Raw genomic sequence first — 21,442 nt, forward strand, 5'->3', positions numbered from 1 at the left:
AAAAAGAAATAGAATTTTTTTTCCTACCTTTGTTGCCTGGTTTCTGCTTTCCTCATATTCTCATTCAATTCCTTCCATCCACTGTCTCTCTTCTCTCTGCGTCTTCCATTTGCTCTGTTACTGTGCCTCCCTTTCTCCCCCCTTCCAAATTGGTCTGCACCCATCTTCTTCCCTCCGCTCCCCCCATAGTCTGGCATCTCTGTCTTCTTCCCTGCCAGCGTCTTCTCCCCACTCTCTCTTCCCCATTTCCTTTCAGCGTCCTTCTCCCCCCCATCTTCCCCATGTCCTGTCAGCGTCCTTCTCCCCACCCCACCCCCGTCTTCCCCATGTCCTTTCAGCATCCTTCTCCACCCCTTTGTCTTCCCCATATCCTTTCAGCATCCTTCTCCCCCCCCCCATCTTCCCCATGTCCTTTCAGCGTTCTTCTCCACCTCTTTGTCTTCCCCAATGCTTTCAGCGTCCTTCTCCCCCCTCAGTTTTACCTTAAGGGCCTTTTCCTCTCCACTCCACCTTTCCTCCATTTCTCCCTCCCTGACCCTTACCTTTGTGGTGCTTACTCGCCCGACTGACAACAGAATAGGCCCGGTCCAACAAACCTCCCTGCCCTGTAGCCGTGAATCTAAATTACCTTCTTACAGCAGCTGGAGTATTGAAGCTGCTGTACGAAAGTAATTTAGATTCACGGCTACAGGGCAGGGAGGTTTGACGGACCGGGCCTGTTGTCGGTCGGTCGGGGGACCTGGCTGGATGTGCTGCACCCGGGGCGGACCGCCCCCCGTCTTGTACCACTGCCTTTTCTCTGCCTGCCCTGCCGCAGCACACGAACGGAAGTCTTCACGATGTCAGCGCTGACGTCGGAGGGAGGGAGGGCTTTGCTTAAGCCCTCCCTCCGACGTCAGCGCTGACATCAGGAAGACTTCTGTTCAGATGTGTGCGGCAGGGCAGGTAGGAAGACGAGCCTCGCGGCTGAATACATCCAGCCCCGCAGGAACCCCGCAACCCTCGGAGGCGTCCCCACGGGATCCCCGTGACCCTAGGGGGCGTCCCCACAGGATCCCCGTGACCCGAAGGGGGAACCCGCGGGATCCCCATGGGTCCCGCGGGATTCACGTGTCCCCGTTCCCGTGCAGCTCTCTACTGGATTGGCCACCGTGAGAATGGGCTACTGGGCTTGATGGACCATTGGTCTGACCCACTAAAGCTTTTCTTATATTCTCCTCTACTTCACAGGGAGCTCTACTGCCACCTGTAGTTAGTACCAAAGCATAAAGAGATCCATCGACAGAACGTGATGTAGGGTCACCAATGGGAACATTCCCAAGAATCAACTGTTCTGCTTAAAGAAGTATTAGAATAAATTCCAAACTGCTAACAGAAGCATCAAAGGAGTTCAGGAAGGACCCATGCATACACAGAACATATATAAAGAATTCTCCAAGGCCCAAAAAGGGCTGACAAGCATCCAAGAATCAAGCATGGAGAAGCAGAAGCAAAAGAAGACAAACACAGGAAGGACAGGGCGCGAGTCTAGAATGATTCACCTACCTACTGGAAAAGATATTAAGGGAAGATCGTAATCTTTTTCCAATGCAATAGGCGAGTCATTCTAGACATGTGGGTTGTACAAAAGCAGTCCCAAAAATCTAGGGCGGGCTGACTATGCCAGTCCTCAAAACCAAAGAGTGGACCAAGTCACTGTTCAACAAATCTCGTCAGGGGAAACCACTCCAGCTTTGGTCCACGAAGAAGTCATACTTCTAGAGGAATGCGCCATTACAGAAATAGGAGACAGTTAACTGGAAAGAACATAGGTTGACAAAATGGCCCTAGGAATCCATCCGGAAATCATGGCTTGGATGTGGGAGCGCACCGCTGGGCAAAGTCATCACTAACAGATGCTAGAATATGCTGTGAATAGCCTTGACTCTGCAGTTAAGGGAGGGAACACGCGTGGTCACCGATCGCACTCCCTCCCTCCCTCCTTACTAACGATCGCCGCCGCCATCTGTCCGTCCAAGCATCTTCCTTTCTCCCTCCCTTCCTCTTACCTTCGTGGCAGGCGATTTCTAAATTTTCTTTCTATGAACAGCCGGAGCCTTGAAGTCATGGACATTGCATCAGAGGAGACCTTTCCGGCAGCCACACACGACTTCAAGGCTCCGGCTGCTCGTACAAAGAAAATTTAGAAATTGCCCGCCATAAAGGTAAGGGGAAGGGAGGGAGAAAGGAAAGGTGGGGTGGGGCGGAGAGGGACAGACGCTGAAGGGAACTGGGGAAGGGCAAGAGGGAGGGAAGGTGGGGCAGAGAGGGACAGACGCTGAAGGGAACTGGGGAAGGGAGCGAGGGAAGGAAGGTGGAGCGGAGAGGGACAGACGCTGAAGGGAACTGGGGAAGGGAGCGAGGGAGGGAAGGTGGGGCGGATAGGGACAGACGCTGAAGGGAACTGGGGAAGGGAGCGAGGGAGGGAAGGTGGGGCGGAGAGGGACAGACGCTGAAGGGAACTGGGGAAGGGAGCGAGGGAGGGAAGGAAGGTGGGGGCGGAGAGGGACAGACGCTGAAGGGAACTGGGGAAGGGAGCGAGGGAGGGAAGGTGGGGCGGAGAAGGACAGACGCTGAAAGGAACTGGGGAAGGAAGCGAAGGAGGGAAGGTGGGGCGGAGAGGGACAGATGCTGAAGGGAACTGGGGAAGGGAGTGAGGGAGGGAAGGTGGGGCGGAGAGGGACAGACGCTGAAGGGAAATGGGGTAGGGAGCGAGGGAGGGAAGGTGGAGCGGAGAGGGACAGACGCTGAAGGGAACTGGGGAAGGGAGCGAGGGAGGGAAGGTGGAGCGGAGAGGGACAGACGCTGAAGGGAACTGGGGAAGGGAGCGAGGGAGGGAAGGTGGAGCGGAGAGGGACAGACGCTGAAGGGAACTGGGGAAGGGAGCGAGGGAGGGAAGGTGGAGCGGAGAGGGACAGACGCTGAAGGGAACTGGGGAAGGGAGCGAGGGAGGAAAGGTGGGGCGGAGAAGAACAGACGCTGAAGGGAACTGGGGAAGGGAGCGAGGGAGGGAAGGTGGGGCAGAGAGGAACAGACGCTGAAGAGAACTAGGGAAGGGAGAGATCCCAGACTATGGGGGGAGTGGAGGGAAGAAGATAGGTGCCACGATGTGTGCCACGATGGAGAGATGTAATGTAATGTAATTTATTTCTTATATACCGCTAATCTGTTAGGTTCTAAGCGGTTTACAGAAAAATATACATTAGGGTGCATTAAAATTATAAGTAAATAGGTACTTAGAAATTTCCTTACTGTCCCGAAGGCTCAAAATCTAATAACTGAAGTACCTGGAAAAATAACAATTAGTTGAGTAATAAAAGTAAGAAATAGAAATAGAGGAAAAAATAAGAAAATAAACATTCTAACAAGACTACATTGATCTAAGGACTTTGAAAGGTAGAAAAGAAGAGAGATAGGAATAGATGGAAGGAAGAGGCACAGTAACAGAGCATATGGAAGAAACAGAGAGAAGGCAGACAGTGGATGGAAGGAAATGAATGAGGAGAAGATGAGGAAAGCAGAAACCAGACAACAAAAGTAGAGAAAAATAATTATATTTATTTTCATTTTTTTGCTTTAGGATAAAGTAGTATATTAGTTATGTTGATAAACATTTATAAACAATGCCCTGTCAGCTGAACATCTCTTTCTCTAGATCAGCAGCCAGAACTTTGATTTATAAAATGACAATTGTACAGAATATTGTTTCTTTTTATACTTTAATAAAATAAGTCCAGTATAAAACTATTTGAGGCTTGTGTGGATGGGATCAGATGATTTGCGGGGACGGAGACCAAGCTCGTGGGGACAGGATGGAAGCGGGGCAAAGTTTTTCCCCGTGTCATTCTCTAGTCTGGATGTGGCAGCTTGTTAAGACACTGCCTTTCAGACGTTGATTCTTGAAGTGACTTCCCTCCCTACTTTAAGACTGCTTTGCTACATCTCAGAACGTCTCTGGATTCATCCGCTGCTAGTGATAAGGAAGGAAAAATGATGTCTTACCTGATAATTTTCTTTCCTTTAGATGCAGCAGATGAATCCAGAGCCCCACCCTGTATCAGATTTTTTGGTATTAAGAGTGGGTTTGAGATACCTTTTTCAGTCAGCTGTGTTGGAAAGGAGCTTACTGTGACATCTTTTCTGATACTTTGTGAAGATCGATACTGGTTGGCGAGGAAGCTGTACATCCAGTAAGGCTAAGTGCAACTCAGTTCTCTCTATCTCCACCTGCTGGCAAATGGACACAACCCACTTGTCTCTTGATTCATCTGCTGCTGGCAGATGAATTATACAAAAACAATTGAGGATGTGTGTGTCTGGATGCAAAATAACTCTTCAAAACTCAACTGGAATGAAATAGGAAAAAACAGTGAAGCTTGAAAGCAGGCTAGATTGGACTAGATTAGGGCTGCCCAATCCGGTCCTCGAGATCTACTGGCAGGCCAGATTTTCAGGATAGCCACAATGAATATGCATGAGAGATATTTGCATACCAGGAAGGCAGTGCAGGCAAATCTTTCTCATGCATATTCATTATGGATATCCTGAAAACCTGGCCTGCCATTAGATCTCGAGGACCGGACTTGGGCAGCCCTGGACTAGATGGTTCCAGAAAAATACCCCCCCCCAAAAAAAAAAAATAAATAAATAAATCAATGCGCTTCTGTGCAGGAAACAGCACCAGCTTCTGCTGCATAGAAACTTGCATACAGTGAAATACGAGACAGAACTTAAACCTAAGGTTGAGAGACTGATAGTTGCAGCACAGGACAGTGGATTACAGACAAGACGGTTCACAGTGAACAAAGAAAAAAATGATAAAACAGCCATCTGTAGGTACTGTGAAAAAAAAAAAAGAGCTGGATAGCTGCTAAGTGTTGATAGCAGAAAATTTCTATATGGAAAGACACAACAAGGTAGCATGCCTCATTCATTGGAAATTTTGCTAACACTACCTCATCACTGTACCAGAAAAGTACTGGGATTATGACTTTAAGAAAACTGTGGAGAATGAAGAAGTTATGATAACCGAGACATCCCCATCCCAATCAATAAAAAGTTGGATGCAAGGAAGCCAAACACAGTGGTAAAAGAGAAAAATACCAGAAGCATTGATCATAGAGGTGTCCTTCCCAAGCTATAAATCTGTGAAGAAAGAGCAGATTCTCAGCTACCAAAAAATATAGCCCGAAACCAAGAATATGTGGCAGAATACAAAAATATTTCCTTTCATTTTGGGTGCCACAAGATTCATTAAAAAAAAATAATAATTCCAAGCACACTCGGATAGGTTGTTTCATCTTAACAACACCAGAGGAAAGTTCTCTCTGGCATAATTCAAGTATTACAGCAAACATTGGCAGTAAATTTGAAAGATTATATCATAAAAAAAACATACCCTAAGGAGTGACATTCAATTTCACCCTTTTGGAGAAATCGTCTCCAAGAGAAACATAGCAATTACAGAACTACTCCTTTCTTAACTGCTTCTCCCCTGTTCTCCACTCTCCCTACCACCAACCCTATCCCCTTAACTATCCTCTCCCAAAATGTCCCATCACCTCAACTTGTAGGGGGATGGTTAGTTGTGGGATAGGGGCCATTTGTGAGTTACTGGGGCAATGTTGAAATACTGGGATAGTGTTGAGGGTGGGCAATTTATTGGGTAATATTTTTGGGAGGTGAGGCAGTTATGAGGGATAGTTTGGGGAGGAATTGTTGAGGGGATGGGGAGACTAGAGAACATATTTATGGGGCTTATTGCTCTGGAACCTCCAGTCCAATCTAGTCTATTTTCAAAATCAATGGGACCGATATTCAGCTGACAGCATGCAGCGCGGTTAAGGCCCACTACCAGCACTAAACCTGGAAATTCAATGCCATGCCATGTGCCGCATTAAAATTCTAGTTTCATTTTTGGCAACTGGAACTTAACCGGTTAAGGCGATATTCAGCATTAATCATTTAAGTTCCTAGCGATTAAAGATAGGACTGCTATTAATGCAGTCCTATTTAACAGCTAAACCCAGCACTGAATATCGGCACTAACCAGCTAAATCACATGATAAAACAACGTAGTTGCTATAAGCTAACTGTGAATATTCAGAGATAACCAGTTATCTCCCGCTGAATCTTCACAGATAGCCAGTTAAACAGCTGTTACTGATCAGTGGGATTATTTTTTAGCAGTTTTCCCACCATGCCAAAAGTTTTATTCTATTACATTACATTTTTGGAAGCTTATTTTACCCTCAGACATTCTCAGGCCCTTTTGTATAATTCTTTCTAAATTTTGTTAGATTGGAATGAGTAAAAATCCAGTACTTGATTTCTCCGAAGAACAAAGCAGCAAAATCATGTACTATTCAAATATACAGTATGCAGAGTGGCAAAATACCACTGTACGCTCGTGATCTCCCAGACACAATGGGTAGCTTTCCTGTTCTTTCAATACAGCACTTGGAACTGTCTCATGCCAGGCTCCTTTTGTATTGCAATCTAATGAATATTTAAAGATTGTGTTCCCTGAATAATAATAATGAGTAGCAGTGATGTTGTTCTTTCATGCACTAAAAAAAGAATCAATTGATTAAGAAGAAATGCCAATTTTTTTCCAAAAGTTTATGCTAGCCATTTGTAAAGCAAGTCAATATAAATTATAAATTCATAAGCAAGACCAGCAAGATTTCTGCTTGGACAATTTTAATGGATGCAAAAACGCATGCAAAGTTATTTTAAAAACAGAGAAAAAGATAAAATAATGGCAAATAAAGAACAAATGGCCTATCTAATCTGCCCATCCATACCATCTCTCTCTTCCGCTCTCCAAGAGATCCTACATGCTTGACTTATACTTCTTTGAATTCAGCTACAGAGTTTTTGCTTCCATCACCTCCATCGCAAGGTGATTCCTCACCCTTTCTGTAAATAAATATTTCCTTAGATTACTTTAGTCTATCCCTTTTTAACTTCATCTTATGCTCTCTCATTCAAGAGTTTCCCTTCAGTTAAAATAAACTTGGCTTCTGTGCATTTATGCCAAAATGATATTTAAGTGTCTATAAGAGATCTATAAGTCTGTCTCCATATACTTTATGATGGAGACCACTGATAATTTTAGTAGCCACCCTCTGGACCGATTCCATCTTGCTAAAATCTTTTTGAAGGTGCAGTATCCAAAATTGCATACAGTACTCTAAATGGGCCCTCACCAGAGACTTGGCTGTTTAAAAACATCATTTCATGATTTTTAAATTGTTAATTGTATGAAACTGTTAGACATTTTTAGGCTTATGCCATGCTTTGTTAATTGTCTGGAGCTCCTGGTACTGATGATATATAAAAACTGATCACCACAAAAGATCCTCCTCCACACAACTACCAACCACCGAGAACTTCACATTCTACTTCAAGTCAAAAGTCCTCAATCTCAGAGCCTCCTTCCAAAATCCACCATCCAGCTCCCCCCAACAACCACACCCACACACACTGACTCAATCAAGTTTCAAGTTTATTAAATTGTTTGATTAAACGCTTTTCCAATTTCAAAGCATTTTACAAAATTAAAAGCAGAATTAAAAAAAAAAAAACTAAACTAACTTATACATAATATTCTACTAAACGTACACGGGTAACATCCTTAGGACAAGAAGAAAACTAGAAACAGTGGGAAAAAGGGGAAGAAATCCCGGTAGACATGAACTGGAATCATTTTGAACCCCCTGGTTCCTATTTCACAAGCTCTATAATAAATATGCCAAAACCTTCTGCTGCCTAGACAACCGCCCATCCACCATTATGAGAGCAGCCCCCACCCCCTTCAAGGCCATGCTCTTTAATTGGATCTCTCATCTAAAGACAAACGGCAATTTCCCAACCTATTTGGGCCACATCCTCATCTCGCCCATTGTAAAGAACCACAAAGACCCCATATCTACAACATCCAACTTCAGACCAGTAGCCAACATTCCCTTCTTCACCAAATTGATGGAAGGTCTGATTAACGATGCCCTCATGAACTACCTAGATAAATTCTCAATCCTTCACGAATACCAGTCAGGATTCCGATCACACCACAGCACCGAAACAGCCTAAGCCTCCATCATAGATCACATTGCACATCTACTCAGCTCAGGGAAAAATGCACTAATACTCCAATTCGACCTTAGCAGCGCCTTTGACCTGGTAGACCATGACATCCTACTAAGCTGTCTAGACGCCATAGGTATTTCGGGCCACATTCTCAACTAGTTTAAAGGCTTCCTAAAAAAATGATCCTACCAAGTCACCAGCGAGCAAAACTACTCCCAGGCCTGGACCAACCCCTGTGGTGTCACCCAAGGCTCCCCGCTATCCCCAACCCTATTTAACCTATGCATGTCCTCCCTAAGCCAAGAACTATACAATTTAAACCTTCAATCATACATCTACGTGGATGACATCACAATCATCGTCCCCATCTCTACACTGTCAACTGAAACTAGACACTTCATCTCATCTATCCTCAACCAAATAAAACAATGGTCAACAAACTCCAAACTAAAGCTAAAACCTGGAAAAGACCAAAATATTTATGGCCTCCCCAACCAACAAGTCAACCGAATCATCTATCAACCTAAATGGAAGAAACCTACCAATTAACCCTACCATAAAAATCCTAGGAGTCACCCTAGACCAGCAATTGACACTCGATGCCCACACAAATAACCTAATTAAAAAATGCTTCCACTTACTATGGAAACTACGCACGCTAAAACCATACTTCGATTTTGCATCGTTCAGACTGTTGGTCCAATCTCCGGTCCTAAACTCATTGGACTACTGCAACATAATCTACCTAGGAGCTCACAAAAAATCCATTAAAAAACTGAGACTTATCCAGAACACAGCTGTTCGACTAATCTTCGGCTTGAGAAAAATCTGACCACATCACCCCATACTACAAGAAACTTCACTGGCTACCCATCGAAGCCAGAATAATCTTTAAATTTGGTTGCCTCTGCTTCAAGTCCCTTTCCGGCACCACTCCCACCTACCTCCTGAAACACCTCACCCTACAGGACAAACTCCGCTCATCCCGCAGAACAGTTCTGTTCACATTTCCTTCTCCCAAAGGATGCAAATTTGAAAGATTCATCAACAGGACACTCTCCTTTCAAGCAGGGATCTAAAACAACACCTTAAGTGACCTAATCCTGAACTCACTAACTTATCACTCATTCAGAAAATCATTATAAACCCATTTATTCGACAAATTTACCTGACCATTCAATTTGGCTCTACACCTACCTCATCTCACACGTTCCCCCCACCCCACTCAATTTTGCTCTGTCTCATAACTGTACATCTACCCCTTTCAAAATCTAACTGATATTACCTTGCTGTCCTTACAGCACCTCTTGTTGTACACTGTCTAACTGAAAAGGTATGACAGGATATAAATAAAGCTATTATTATTATTATTATAATTGGGACAGGAACAGTCCCCAGCTACTCTAGCCCATTCTTGATGACCTCAAAATGGATGTCACAACTAGGGAATCTCTCCTTCCCCGACACTACCAGCAGAGATTGTAAAGTAGTTGGTAATCTTTATATATATATTTTTTTTTGTACTGCAGTTATGATCTTACACAGTAGTTTATATAATAATAATAATAATAATAACAGCTTATATACTGCAATTTCTAATTATCGCCCTATCGCAAACATCCCTTTTATGGCAAAACTTACTGAGAGACTTGTGTTTGAACAAATCTCAGATTTCATCGAATCAACCAACGTTCTCCATCCCCACCAAACTGGGTTTCGAAAATTCCATAGTACGGCATACGCCATGATAGGCTTGACCAATAATATTCATTACTTCCTCGACCACCACAAATCCGTAACTTTAATCTCACTGGATCTAACTGCCGCTTTCGACACTATTGATCATGACCTATTAATCGATCGCTTAGATTCAATTGGAATTAAAGACCAAGTTCTAACATGGTTCATTTCATTTTTGTCGAATCGTTCATCTATCGTCAGCTTCAATGATAGCATGTCCAAAATTTACTCTTCAAAATATGGTATCCCGCAAGGTTCAATATTGTGCCCCCTTCTTTTCAATATATTCCTCTCCCCACTTTTAAATATAGCACAATCTCTAGGTTTCACAACATTTGCGTACGCTGACGACATTCAACTTATCCATCCATTAGATCCTGAAAACAAAGAAGACATTGCAACTATCAACAATAAACTTGTAATAATAAAAAACTGGCTCAACACAAATAAATTGGCATTAAACCTCAAAAAACGAAATCAATGCTCTTTTCTTGGAAAAGAGATACAATATTAAGCTCTCCAATTTCCATCAATAACATCGAATTAGAACTGGTTACCACTATAAAAATTTTAGGCATCTTGATCGATGATAAACTTACCTATCATGACCATGTTAGCAATATTGTCAAAGTATGTTTTTATAAATTGCGTTTAATTCGCTCACTCGCCAAATTCCTACAGCCTAAATCTATTAATATTCTAATTCATTCTTTAATAATATCCAGAATAGACTATTGTAACTCTCTCCTTCTTAACATTACTCAAAAAGAAAAAAGAAGGCTGCAATTGATACAAAATACCGCCATGAAACTGATCTGCAAAAAAATATGATCATGTTACCTCCCAGTTGATTAAATCCCATTGGCTTCCGGTAAGCCATCGTATTACTTTAAAATTACTGTTTTTAGTTTTTAAAGCCATGAGTTTTAATGAACCACAATTTATCAACAGGTGGCTAATCCCTTACAGCACGACACGATCTCTCCGCTCGACTTCTCATAATCTTCTTTCCGTTCCCTCAATGAAAGTTATAGGAATAAGACGGCACGATATGTTTTCAGTTATGGCCCCCCAATCGTGGAATCTTTTACCCCAATATATTAGAGAATTAAAAGATTTAACCTTATTTAAAAAAACTTTAAAAACATTTCTCTTTAAAGATGCTCATGATTCCTAGCATATTAATTATCGATTTTTACTTAAGCAGCTAAAATTACCCCCCCCCCCCTTTTTTGTTCACCGATGAATCAAACACTGGTTGGCAGGCAGGAAACAGAGGGTCGGAGTAAAGGGCCAATACTCAGATTGGCAATGGGTCACGAGCGGAGTTCCACAGGGGTCGGTGCTGGGACTTCTACTGTTCAATATATTTATTAACGATCTGGAGACAGGGACAAAATGTGAGGTTATCAAATTTGCTGATGACACCAAACTCTGCAGCAGGGTTAGAAACACGGAAGATTGTGAAGACCTGCAAAGGGACCTAACGAGACTAGAAGACTGGGCAAAAAAGTGGCAAATGAATTTTAACGTAGAGAAATGCAAGGTCATGCATGTAGGGAAAAAGAACCCGATGTTCAGCTACAAAATGGGGGGAACACTGCTAGGGGTGAGTAACCTTGAAAGGGACCTGGGGGTGATGGTCGACACATCACTGAAACCATCGGCACAATGTGCGACAGCCTCAAAGAAAGCAAACAGAATGCTGGGCATCATCAAAAAGGGTATCACAACCAGGACGAAGGAAGTCATCATGCCGCTGTATCGCGCGATGGTGCGCCCGCACCTGGAGTACTGTGTTCAATACTGGTCGCCGTACCTCAAGAAGGACATGGCGGTACTCGAGGGAGTGCAGAGGAGGGCGACTAAACTGATAAAAGGTATGGAAAATTTTTCATACGCTGACAGGTTAAAAATGCTGGGGCTGTTCTCCCTGGAGAAGAGGAGACTTAGAGGGGACATGATAGAAACCTTCAAAATCCTTAAGGGCATAGAGAAAGTGAATAAGGACAGATTCTTCAAACTGTGGGGAGCCACAAACACTAGGGGTCACTCGGAGAAATTGAAAGGGGACAGGTTTAGAACAAATGCTAGGAAGTTCTTTTTTACCCAGAGGGTGGTGGACACATGGAACGCGCATCCGGAGGATGTGATAGGCCAGAGCTCTGTACAGGGGTTCAAGAAGGGTTTGGATAGGTTCCTGGAGGATAGGGGGATAGAGGGGTACAGATAGAACTTGAGGTAGGTTATAGAAGTGGTCAGAAACCACTTCACAGTTCACGGATCTGATGGGCCGCCGCGGGAGCGGACCACTGGACGAGATGGACCTCTGGTCTGACCCAGTGGAGGCAACTTCTTATGTTCTTATGTTTTATGTTTTTCTTTCTCTCCTATCCGAACATTGTAACTTTTTCCCCACTTACCTACACAATTCTTGTAAGTTTTAACCCATAACAAAAGTTACTTTATATGTATGTATTTTGTATGTTAAGTTTTAACCCATAACAAAAGTTATTTTATATGTTAACACCAATATTTTATTTGTATATTTTATTATGTTGTACATCGCCTAGCAATTTAAATAGGCGATTCATTAAGAACAAATAAACTTGAACTTGAAACTTCAATACCGTGAAGTTCTATGCGGTTTACAGAAGATTAAGCAAAGGTAACAAATTGAATTGACTTTAAGAGGGGAGGAAGAAAGAGAATTAATAGGACAGGAAACTCATTGTTGAGGAGAGAGAGATCAAAAAGACAAGTTAATCGCTATAGAAGAGAGAGAGAGAAGAGAGGATCAGTTATCTAGATGCTTTAGGAACAAGTGTGTTTTTAGACGTTTCCTAAATTCCCCATAAGTAGTGGGTACAGTGATTTTGATGCAAGATTTGGGATGAGAAGCTCCTTATGAATTAGCATCTCCATAGAGTGCAGGCCTTTGAAGATTATTCTCCATGGTGGCTGAGGCTAAAGATAAAATAGGCGCAGGCCAAGACGGGAGTTGAGGAGGAACATTTAGATGCTGACTTGCATGAGGGGGGGGGTCTGCTGGATTCACAGGGGAGGATTTTGCTGCTTGGGGGACTGCTGTACTTGCCAGGGGATTCTGCTGCTTGGGGGGGGGGGGGTTACTTGACTCATGGCGGGCGATTCTACTGCTATAAACTGGTCTGAGGGCTGAGTGGAAGGCAGATGGGGGCTGGAACTGGACTTGGTCTAGGGGGCTGAGTGGAAGGCAGATAGGGGCTGGAGCTGGACCTGGTCTGGGGGGCTGAATGGAAGGGAGACATGGGCTGGAGCTAGAAGGAATGGAAAAAGGTGTTGGACCCATGTGGGTGGAGCTGGAAGGGATAGAGGGACTGTACCTGCAGAGTGCTAGATCCATGTAAGAGGGTAACTGAGCTAGAGGAAAAGGAGAGAGACGTTGGACCTGCAGGGAGGAGAGAGAAGAGAAAGGAAAGAGAAGATGCTGAACCAAGGGAATGAAGGAAGTGAAATACTAAATACAGCAAAGGGAGGGAGGAAAGAGAACAAAATACTATACATATTGGTATATGAGAGAGATGAAGCTGGACATAGGGAGATATATAAAAAAAGGGGAGACCCTAGCAACTGTGTTAAGAAAAGACAGGAAACAGAAACTAGAACCTGAAATCAACAGGATTTGAAAAATAAAATGACCAGACAACAAAAATTAGAAAACAACTTTTATTTTCTATTTTGTGATTAGAATATATCAGATTTGAAATGTGTATCCTGCCAGAGCTGGTATTAGGTATAGCTGGGGACCACAAAGGCCACTAACAGGCTGTGCCTTCTTCAGCTTCCAGGGGGCAGTTGCTCTAGTTGCATTACCCTAACACTATTCCTGCCATGTGTAACTGCAGTATTCTGTTAGCATGATTTTTCTATGCAGTATTCTGTAGTAATTTGGCTTGTTCATTTTTCTCGATAGTGGAGGGGATATTTGTGAGAAGAATGGAAAACAAGGGTTTTGTTGATCCTTGTTCTGTATTATATGTGATTTATAAAATGACAATTGTACAGAACATTCTTTTTATACTTTAATAAAAATAAGTTCAATATAAAATCATAACTATTCGAGGCTTGTGTGGATGGGATCAGACAATTTGCGGGGATGGAGACCGAGCTAATGGGGATGGGGCCAAATTTTTTCCCCGCATCATTCTCTAGCTCCAATTCCTCATAAATGGAGGGGGCATTCCTTTTGGAACTCATTCGGAGAGGTCATTTTAATATTAATGACCTTGATGTACTACTTTAATATTAATGACCTCACTGTACTACATTTGCAAAGTACAATCGGAGGTTGCTAGAGAGCACAGAAAAGGCCATGGTGTGCCATTTTGATAATAGGGCGGTAAAATACATGTATTTAACGATGACTTAGTGCCATGCATAGTGCTTTTAGAGAATCAGGCCCTAAGACTGCTGGGGAAGGATTCAAGTCTGAGAATTTTAAAATACTCTGCATAATATTCTAAATTTTGCATAGAATTCCCCAAGGAATACATTTCCCCAATAATCATAAACATCTATAGGTCTTAAAACTATAAAAATGATTCTAGTGACATTCAGCTGGTCACTGAGGAGTTTGAAGCAAGGTATCAAAGTGCAATCTCACTTATCTTGAACATTCTGAAAACATAATGGACTTCATTTATTACCATTAGTTTAGAACAGTGTTCTTCAACCTTTTGACACCTATGAACCAACGGAAATAAAATAATTATTTTGTGGACCGGCACCAGTCCGCGGACCAGCAGTTGAAGAACACTGGGCTAAGTCGTGCCCATCTCTACCCAATCTCAGCCCCAGACAACGCCCCCATAATAGTACTAATTGTAACACGATTTTTTCCATTCATTTTTCATATATACATACACACACACACACACACACACTATAATCGTATTAACACATACTATAATGGTTAACCACAAAATTAAAATACACAAAGCACACTGTATGCTTTTCAACATTTATTCTTACCAGAAAACAGATAACCCCATTCAAACCCAGGACCAAAAACTAAAAGTACTAATATTTACAAACAAACCCCAAGATGCAAGACTCTGCAAGCAGTACAACCCTAGAGGAAAAGAAACAAATGCATTTCTTCCTGAACAGACAGCAGATGTAAATCAATCACTAAATAAAAAAATAAAAGCATCCCCCCTACCGTTGTTGTCTCTCTCCCTTCTTCTGGCCTGCACCATGATGTTATCTTCGGGCCGGTCCACGGTGCGATCAACGCAGCGTCTTTGGGCCGGCTCCCTGAGTGTTTCAGTGCACAAAGCCATGGGAAAAGGCTCCTACGCGTGTCCCGCACCTCATCTGGAAGCCTTCCCTCTGATGTTGCGACGTCAGAGAGAAGGCTTCTGGTTCAGGTGCAGGACGCGTGTAGGAGCCTTTTCCCACGGCTTTGTGCACTGCAGCACTCAGGGAGCTGGCCCGAAGACGCCGCATTGATCGCACCATGGACCGACAGCTGAAGAACACTGTCTTCTGCCCGATGGACGTGCCGGCCCTGCAGACCGACAGAAAATTTCTGCAGATCGGCACCAGTCCACGGACCGGCGGTTGAAGAACACTGGTTTAGAACATCTAAAAGACATGCAAATAGCTACAACAAGCAACACAGTATAGGTACAGACAAAACAGTTTAATGGTTAACTAGTGAATTTTCAGAAATTAAGGTATTTCTCGGTGTCAATACTTTATCAATCATTTATTATCTTTAAAAAATGGGTTCCACCAGCGGCCCTAAACAAAACTCTCACTTATTTTGCATTGGGTCACGTCAGATATTAACTTCCATTTCAGTTAAGTGTAAAGTGCTTTGGCCTTCTACCTGGAATGCACCAAACCACACAGATCTGCTCCTCAACTTTTTGTCTCCTTCGATCCAAACAAGTTGGAACATCCGATTTCTAAGCATACCATCTCCAACTGGATGGCTGCTTGTATCTCTTTCTGCTATGCCCAGGCTGGACTGCATCTACAGAGTCGAGTCACAGCCTACAAAGACAGAGCAATGGCGGCTTCAGTAGCTTTCCTCAGATCCACTCCTATTGAGGAAATTTGCAAAGCTGCCACCTGATCCTCGGTTCATACTTTCACCTCTCATTGTCTGGATGTTTTCTCCAGACGGAATGGCCATTTTGGCCAGAGAGTATTACAAAATTTATTCTCCTAAGTTGCCAACACTCCCACCATCCCATTCTGGTTAGCTTGGAGGTCACCCATATGTGAGAATAGGCTGCCTGCTTGTCCTGGGATAAAGCACAGTTACTTACCGTAACAGTTGTTATCCAGGGACAGCAGGCAGCTATTCTCACAACCCACCCACCTCCCCTGGTTGGCTTCTCTGCTAGCTATCTGAACTGAGGAGACACGCCCTGTGCTGGGCAGGAAGGCACTTGCGCATGAGCGGTGCGGCAGACTCAAAACTTCTGAGTTTCTACAAGCAAGTCTGCTTGCAAGGCTGTCCGCATCCGGGCTCCGTGGATGACATCACCCATATGTGAGAATAGCTGCCTGCTTCTCCTGGGATAAATATAGTTCTCTACCTCCATCTTGTGGTTATCTAGGTAAATTTCCATTAAAAAGATTTAACCTGGTTTCTTTTAGTAATGAAAATAAGCAAAGATATTTCAGATTTACTTTCTTTCCCTCAAAAAATGTACAGTTTTTACACAGAGTACTAAGCTGAAGAATTTATTGGATGATATCAGTAATTTGATTGTATACAGCAGTGTCTCACAAACTTTGCAAAGCCGCAGCACACTAAACTGGTGGCCGCGGCTCTAGGGCATCCGGAAGTGCACGGATGTCAACACGATGACATCACGTGCATGTGTGACATCATCACATCAATGTCTGCGCATTTGCAAAAGCCCTCCAGACAGGAAGGCCCTGAGCCGTCAGTGGGGAGGACTGGAAGGGAAGTGGCACCAGGGAGGAGGAGAGCCACTGGTGCCGGCTGACTGCCTACAGTAGGGGTGCCCAACGCGTCGATCGCGATCGACAGGTCGTTCGCTCAGGCGACCCCAGTCGATCACACAGCAGGTTCCCTTCTCTTTTTTTCCCCTCCTGACTGGCCCGCCTCTTAAAGAACGCTGGCCAATCAGAGTGCTGGAAGGGCGGGGTGAAGGTCGGTGGGGGACGGAGCTCAGCGCATCACAAGAAATAGAAGCGCCTGTAATGATTGAGGTAAGAGCGAGGCCTAATGCTGCCCGATATACAATTTTAAAACCCCCAAAATCGGCCTCCCAATCAGTGGCGTACCGAGGTGGGGCGGTCCGCCCCCGCCCCGGGTGCACGGCTTGGAGGGATGCACAGCCGTCCGGGTCCTCCTGCCCTTCCTTTCCACCGGTCTGCGCACGGGGCTCGCACCCGCCGCCCAAATGGTGCTGTTGGTTATCGCAAGACTCGCGGGAGTTGACGGCACCATTCGAGCGTCGGCGCGGGACCAGGCAGGCGCAAGCCCCGAGCGCGGACCGGGGGAAAAGAAAGGCAGGATGACCCGGACCTGGCCGGCTGTGCACCCCTCCAAGCCGTGCACCCGGGCGGATCGTCCCCCTTCTAAATCCATTGTACTTGTCTTTTATTCAGTTCCACTAATGAGCATTGTGACAGGCAGTTCTAATGGGGCAGTTCTTGGAAGTATTTCTTTGTTTTTCTGTGCCTAAGTATTCTATTAATTTAACTTCCTTATTCCTGTGGGGATCTCCAAAGGGGACGAATGGGAGACGGCCGGTGGCAGGTGGTACTTTAGCAATTCTTACAGGTTGCCATAGGCCTCAGGAGCTGTCTTCCCTCTGCCGTGGTCCTGCCCCTCCTCTAAGTCAGAGACAGGCTTGGGGCAGAGGGAAGACAGCTCCTGAGGCCTATGGCAACCTGCAAGGATCGCTAAAGTACCAGCGATCCTCTCTGCAGACTGCTCCCTGCTGGAATTAGGTAAATGGATGTGGGGAGGGTAGGCCTTCGGGGGGGGGGGGGAGTGCAGTCCTTCAAGGGGTAGTGCAGGCCTTCAGGGGGGGAGTCAACCTTTGAGGGGGAATGTACAGACCTTCAGGGGGGGTCAGGCCTTCGGGGGAGGGGGGCTGTATAATAAAAAAATATTTGAACATAAATACAAAGTACACTCGGTGTGTGTGTATATATATATATATATATATATATATATATATATATATATATATATATACATATATATAAATAAATATATATATGTTTAGCATTTTTATTGTTGGTAGATCATTTTGACTTGATCATTTTAAAAGTAGCTTGCAAACCCAAAAAGTATAGGCACCCCTGGCCTACAGGATGTGCTTTTCTCTGTGAAAGGCATGTCCAGTAGGCAGTCAGCCAGCACCAGCGCCTCTCCTCCTCCCCAGCATCTTGGGCAGCCGCAGCACACAGTTTACAATACATTGGTATACAGTATATTTACTCACCTGTAGCAGGTGTTCTCTGAAGACAGCAGGCACATATTCTCACATGCGGGTGACATCATTCACAGAACCCAACACAGACCGTCAAAAAGTGTACTGTCACTTTAAAACCACTCATACCATGCGCATGCTGGTGCCTTCCTGCCTGATGTCAGCTCGCAGCACCATTATAGAAACATGATAGCAGATAAAGGCCAAAAGGCCCATCTAGTCTGCCCATCCACAGTAACCATTATCTCTTTCTCTCTCTGAGAGATCCCAAGTGCCTATCCTATCAGTAACTAAGCTAAAGTCAACTAGGGAAAGTGGGAGAGTTGTGAGAATATATGCCTGCTGTCCTCGGATAATAACTTCTACATGTGAGCAACTATGCTTTCTACAAGAATAAGCAGGTACTATATTCTTAAATGTGAGACTCCCAAGCTGCCAGAATCATGCCTCTGAGAAGAGGGCTATTGACAACAACCATGCAGCTGGCGAAATTAGAGAAAATGACTAGAATCAATCTGATTGGAAAAATAAAATACCCAGAGAACAAAGGTAGAAAAGAAAAAAGTGACTTGAAATTTTAGGGGCTAGAATGTGCCAGCATTTGGAAATGTGTACCCTTTCTGTTGTATGTTTCTAGCATTGCACAGCTTATAGAGTCTGGCTTTCTTGATATTTCCATTTTAGTTTTTTGACTACACTTTTTCCATGATTAATGTGGGGTTTCATAGTCTGTATTAGATGAAGGTTTGGCTGCGTTCTTCATGTGTGAAGACTTATGTTAATATGTAGCTTCTATCCAGGGATCGGCAGCAAAGCAGTTCTAGTTTCTCAGTAAGTGTATTGGTAATCAATAGCCCAGTGTAATATTTACAATGCCTTTTTTTCCCATGGGAAGGGTTGTTACAGTTTGTATCCTGGAAATTAAAGTCATTGTGGGTTCGATACATTTTCTGTATAGGTTGAGTCTTTTTTTGCAGGGGTTTGTGTTATTTCACAAAGTGACAGTGGAAAGAAACTGTGAAGTTGTTCAAGAGATAATACCACAAATTTGATTAATAATTTTATATGCCCTCTCATTGCAAAGGAAGCTCTGCAATGAGAGGACATAGGATGTAGTTAAGAGGTGATAGCCTCCGGAGTAATCTGAGGAAAGGAGAAATTAGGTTCTTACCTGCTAATTTACTTTCTTTTAGCCTCTCCAGACCAGCATAGGTTATATCTCATCATGACCAGCAGGTGGAGACAGAGACAAAACTTTGGAATAGTACATATCATGTGACTCCTCCCTAATTACCTCGGTCTGCCGAATAGCCAAGCAGAACTAAGAACTATAAACAGAAAAACAAACAGGACTCTGAACAGGAGTAACAACTAATAAAAACAGGAACGCTGTTGGAAAATGCAAAGGAATAAATGCAAATAGCAAAGGTCCCCACACTTCGCCAGATACGCCACAGCTGCTGTTCTTAATCTCTCCGGGCCTAGAAAAATACTAGAAACTGACTGAAAAATTAAAATCTGCATGCAAGAACACGACAATAAACAGGGTGGAGTCTTATGCTGGTCTGGAGAGGCTAAAAGAAAGTAAATTAACAGGTAATTTCTCTTTCTTTAGCAACTCTCCAGACAAGCATAGGTTAATCTTACAAGCGGGATGTACCAAAGCAGTCCCTATCATGGGTGGGACCCCTGAAGGGCCGACACCAGAACATGCTCATGGAACACCGCGTCCTGACGCGCTTTAATGTCCCCACGATAGTGTCTGACAAAGGAATGCAAGGAAGACCAAACAGCAGCATTACAAATATCCACTGGAGGCACCAGCAAAGACTCAGCCCAAGAAGAAGCCCAATCCCGAGTGCCCGAATGGAATGAACCTAGAGAAATTCCAAAACAGGCTTTTTTTTTTTCTTTTTTTGAAGAAGGTAAGCGGAAGCAATAGTTTCTTTGATCCAATGCACAACGGAAGCCTTGGAAGCCATCCCCTTTATGAGGACCCACTAGAAGGACAAAAAGATGATCTGATTTTCTGATCTCATGGGTCCTCCACACACAGGCCCGAAGGACCCCACTAACATCCAATTTGCGCAACTGTTTCTGCTCAGAAGAACTCTCCTGACTATCTAGCACTGGGAGGACCACCAACTGAGTGACATGAAAAGGAGAAACTACCTTTGGCAGAAAGGAAGGAACAAGCCGTAACATGACCCGTTCCCTAGAAAACTCCAGAAAGAGACATACAAAAGAGAGCCTGCAGCTCTGAAACACGTCTAGCAGATGTAATAGCTACCAAGAAGACCGCCATAAGAGTAAGGTTCTTCAACGAGCAGGCACTCAAAGGCTCAAACGGGGGGGTACACCAGCCCGGACAGAACCAGAATCAAATCCCTAGAGGGAACAGATGGTCGCACGGGAGGATTGAGAAAATTGGTTGCCCGCAAGAAGCAAACGACATCAGGGCCACAAGTTGAACCCGGAGAGAAGACCAAGCCAGGCTCCTGTCCAGGTCATCCTGCAAGAACTCTAAGATGTTAGCTAGGGAAGCGCGAGAAGAGACCACTCCCCATGCCGTACACCACTCCTCAAATATATGCCAAACCCACACATATGCCCGAGAAGTGGAAAGTCTGCGGGACCCCAAGAGAGAGGAGATCACTTTATCTGAATACCCTTTCTTACCTAGGCGTTCCCTTTCAAGAGCCGAGCCGTAAGACAAAAAAGGGAGCCAGATCGAACAGGGGAATGGGGCCCTGAGTCAGAAGATCGGGCAAAAGAGGCAGAGGAAGAGGATCCGACACCAGAAGCCGCACCAGATCCGCATACCACGTGCCTTTCAGTTGATAGTGCAGTCATGGGGTCAGCTCCTTATGGACCTGATGGTCACAAGTGTCAAAACACCCCGCTTCTTCAGTCGTTGCAGAGACGGTCAGGCTGAGGGCCTGGATGCTCTGGTTCAACCATGGCCAATGGAAGGGCTGTTGTATGTATTCCCTCCGTGGCCATTAGTGGACAGAGTTCTACGCATTGTTTGTCACCCGGGCCTGGTGGCTCTGGATTACTATGTTACTATGTAATCCAGAGCCACCAGGTCCGGGTGACAA

The 21,442-nt window shown here is 44.4% G+C and overlaps 1 protein-coding gene across 4 annotated transcripts in view; it reads right to left on the minus strand.

Annotated features, from left to right (window-relative positions):
* NME7 (NME/NM23 family member 7) overlaps nucleotides 1-21,442 on the minus strand; it is a 237,040-nt gene that overhangs the window by 195,984 nt on the left and 19,614 nt on the right. Inside the window, exon 1 of one of the 4 annotated variants that reach the window (XM_033942044.1) lies at nucleotides 18,354-18,376. The exons of 2 other annotated variants lie outside the window; for them this stretch is intronic. The gene's annotated coding sequence lies outside the window, so the exon portion shown is untranslated. Of the gene's footprint in view, nucleotides 1-16,190; nucleotides 16,204-18,353; nucleotides 18,377-21,442 lie in introns of those variants that run through there. One more of the 4 variants, XM_033942042.1, reaches the window with a different exon arrangement.

This window comes from Geotrypetes seraphini, chromosome 4, assembly GCF_902459505.1.
Source record: "Geotrypetes seraphini chromosome 4, aGeoSer1.1, whole genome shotgun sequence".
Classification (NCBI taxonomy): domain Eukaryota; kingdom Metazoa; phylum Chordata; class Amphibia; order Gymnophiona; family Dermophiidae; genus Geotrypetes; species Geotrypetes seraphini.